The sequence below is a fragment of the Arachis ipaensis genome, chromosome B2, assembly GCF_059453495.1.
Source record: "Arachis ipaensis isolate K30076 ecotype BB chromosome B2, ASM5945349v1, whole genome shotgun sequence".
NCBI classification, from domain to species: Eukaryota; Viridiplantae; Streptophyta; class Magnoliopsida; order Fabales; family Fabaceae; genus Arachis; species Arachis ipaensis.
The window spans coordinates 74,043,372-74,047,780 of NC_142437.1; positions in this window are offsets into that span (position 1 = coordinate 74,043,372).

Below are 4,409 nucleotides of genomic sequence, written 5' to 3' on the forward strand. Positions count from 1 at the left end.
TTGGATGTTTGAAAACCCTCTGAAATTAGAAATTGAATTTAATTTTAGTGTTTAAAACAAAAATAATTATATTAATTTAGATAGAATTCAATCCAATTTCATTTTTTCCTAAAATCAATTTCAACTCAAATAAATCTGATTTAGAATTTCATTTTATTAGAATTTTACTTAAAACTTAAAATATCTAAAATGTCCATATAATTTAATTACATCTTCTTAATCTTTCTCATTCACTTCCTTTCAACATCTCCCATGCTTCAATACATATCCTCTCTTCTTTCAACACGTTCATTCACTTTTCTTTTCTTCTTTTTCCTTCAAACTTACTTAATATATACTATTTTTTTTAGAAATGTCTACTATGTAAAACTAAAAAAATATCCACACACGTATTTTACTCGTTTGACTTAGACTAATGACACCAAGCATTTGTCAGTCTGGTACATCTGAATATTTGAAGTGAAGTTATGTTAATCATAACACTAGCAAAAAATAGCAAAATTTTATCCTTTTTAAAGACATTCATTAGTTGCTAATTTACTATAATTTGTTGTTAATAACTAACTTTTTTTTTTACTTACTATATTATTAGACTACTCAATGAATTGATTCTTTATAGTTCATATTTCTTTTTTGTTGTTGAGTTTATCGTTGGAATCAACCATGGTGAACTATTTAATTTTTTTAATCAATAAGACTATTTTTAAATTAATATTTTTAGATTAATTCAATTTTTATTTTTTTAAAAAAGATGAACACTTTTAGTTGAAAAATTTAATTGAAAAAAATTAATTATTTTATATAATTTAATAAATAATATTTATTATTTAAATATAATATTATATCAATAAAGGATAAAATTATCTACTATAAAATTTTAATTTATTTAATAAACATTTCAAATATTGGAGTTCAATTATGTGAAACTTGTAACAATGATATAGAATCAGAAAAATCAGAAAGTAAAAAAGATGAGACTGAGACTTAGTTTAAATAGAATCAAGTATTTTCATATTATTTAAGAAATAGCACTAGTGCTATTTATAGATGCACCAAAGACTTGTATATTCAAGAAACAAGATCAAAAAAGGTGAGAACTAACTAACTTATACAAGACTCTTAGTTACTCTTCAACTATATCAATTTTAGAACATGTACTCATAGTTGTAACATCTTACCATTCATTGCCATATGTTTAAATCATAATTCAATTATGGTTTGGTGCTACGACACAAACTGTGATATAAATACTTATGTATAGAAAGGAATATTATACTAGAAGCCTGTGAAAAGATTTAAAACTTCAAAACAAGACAATTTGCCAATCAATCACACTCGATAATAAACATAAGTGCGTCAGAAAATCTAGAAAATCAAAAGCTCAAATAAAGAATAAGGGTAAAGAAACATATATACATACATACATACATACATACATACATACATACATACATATCTACTAGTCTCAGCCCACAAAGATTAGGACGGCTAGAGTTACAATAGTAAAACAGTTGGATAGACATAACTTATTTCTCTAAATTACATCAAAAGCCTCTAAAGGCAAGTTCTTAGAACAGGTTCATAATATAAGTTTCTCAAAAAGAAGTAGAGAGTCTAAAATCAAAGCGGAATAAAAGGTCTTTTTCGCTATCCTTCCAGATAAATCTCCCGCTCACTGAGAAGCGGCGAGACCTACATCTGAAATGTAATAATTTTCGAAACGGGTGAGAACATCATCCCTTATGAGATTCTCTGATGGGTAATCATTCTAAATAGAGACTATGTACAACCACATATACCCGCTAGTAATCTTAATCTCCAATCACACAAAGTTCAAGTCTAGGATTCTTACTAATCAAATTCAAGGTAGACAAACTAAATCTCAACTATATTAGTGATCTTTAAATCTCAATTTTCCCTTATACAAATCATTATTTCTCAATATCATAGATTTCTAATTCATTAAATAACTCATTATTAAGATTTAGTTTCAATATTATTAATTTATTCTCAGTCTTTTCTGCAATCCTTAATCATCACCTCTCATAAAAAACAACCATCAACGTCACCACCGTCAGAATAAGGGATCTGTAAAACCCTAAAAATTAATGAATAATTAACTAATAAATTAATTATAAGCCAAAAAATTAGGAAATTAAATTTTATAATTGGAAGAGTAAAAATATTTAAAATATGAATTTTAACACTAATTTTAAAGAATTTGGCACAAAACTGAACCAACGGCCCGAACCGATTAAACTAGATCTAAGATCCAACATATAAATGAAGCACTGAGCCACTTTTCTCTCCTATTCAACCAAATTCATGCTGGGAAGGAGAAGGGTGAGGAGAACCCTAACCTCCATTTCAACTCAATATTCAAATCCTTGTAACTTTCAATCCGCAACTCTGATTGACGAGCCGTCTGCGACCACACGTTCATATGGGAATTATCTTCAAATCCATCAGAATAAAATGGTAAGAAATTTGAAATTTTTCATCCAATAATCACCCCCTTCAATTTCATGATTTTGGGTATTAAATGTTGAGGGGTTTTGGTATTTTTTATGATTTAGGTGCGATCTAGCATAGGATTAATGGATTATCATTGGGTTTTGTTCCAAAAGTTTGTGGATAAGATAAGCAATCGATAATCCTTGTGAATTAGTGAATTAGTGAGCCTTTGTGTTAATTATAGTAATATTGAATGAAATTAGATTGAATTGTGTGAATTTGAGTCAAATCGGTGGATGTTGGATGCTTCAATTTGAGCCTTCGAAGCTAAAAATTTATTTGGTGAGAATTTAGAGATTTGGAAACTTGAGGAGAGGAGAGTTTTAAGGTGTTCCGAGCTTGGAAAAAAATCGGCCAAGGTATGGTTTTGGTTTCTCGTAGTTAATATATAATATTGCATGCAAACTTAGGCTAATTGTCTGTAGGATAAGTTAAATTTTGTGAATTGTTAATATTTAATGATTAGTGGTGACATATGTTAAGTTTAGTGGAAAATTATGTATGGAATTGTTGAATAATTAAAGGGTTTGGATGTTGATATGTTTATGCAATAATTGAGAGATATGAAAAAGTGGTTAAAGATCATTGGTATAAAAAATTGTGGTTTTTGATTGAGTATGAATTGAGAACTTTGGTAAAACTAGAAGTTTTGTGTTTTGGGTAAAAACTGAATTTTTTACTAACTTTGACGGGCCATAACTTGGCTCCCGAACCCCCAAATTTTGTAAAACTTATTTTGAATAAAAATTGAGTCCGTGAAATTATAACATTTGAAGAACGGACAAAAAATGATTTTTAACGAAAAAGTTATGCATGTTTGAAGTTTGGGTTTAAAAACAGAATTTCGCAGAAAACCAAAAATTCTAGCATGTGTGCCTACGCACACTATCGTGCCCAAGCACAGACCAGAGCGTTTGGTGAGACTCGTGCGTACGCACGAGGTGTGTGCACATGTTGGAAATTTGTCTGGTGCATGCGTTCGCACAGCAATGATGCGTACATACGAGCCCGGTTTTTCACATAAGACTCTATTTTTTTTACTGTTTTGCCTTTCCAACAAGCTTGTAAACTTTCATAATCCCTATCTGAATTCCGATAGCTAGCTTTTAGGCTTCAAAAAGAGAGCGAACCTATTAAGAGAGCTAAGTTGACATTGAGGGAGAATTGTAAAGTGAATAATTGAACTAATGAGATGTGGCATTGTGATTGTCTGAGATATAAATAAGGGTGATGATGATATGTGACAATCATGATTATAATAAGGTTGGAATGAGAAATGAGTATATTGAGTTGTGATTTTACTTCTGATCTTGAATATGCTTGATCTTGAGTATGTTAAAGATGAGTTTAATGAGGATATTGGGTGTGTATAATTTGTTCCGCTTGTGTTACATCATATTCTTTCTGTTTATAAAGTGTGTCGGGAACTACAGCCCAAGAGTGTGGCAGGCACTATATCCCAAGGGTGTGGCAGGCACTATATCCAAGAGTGTGGGAGTACTTTACCTTGGGAAGTGTGTCAGACACTATATCCCAAAAGTGTGGTGGGCACTATATCCCAAGAGTGTGGGAACACTTTATCCTGAAAATGCGGCAAGCATTATATCCCAAGAGTGTAGTGGGCCCTTATATTCCAAGAGTGTAATGGTCACTATATACCAAGAATATGGATACATGTCAGAGAGATGATATATGGGTTAGCTGCTGGGTGTATCAGGTTCTGGCAAAATAACTGACATGTGAGCTCATGGCCAGTAGGACAGGCATGCATCATGTGCATTTATATGTTTTGTTTGAGTTTGCATTTGATTTGGCTTGCCTAATTGCTTATCAGTGATTAACTGCTATCTGATCTGTTGGTTATAACTGCTATCTATACATGTGCTTTCCTTATC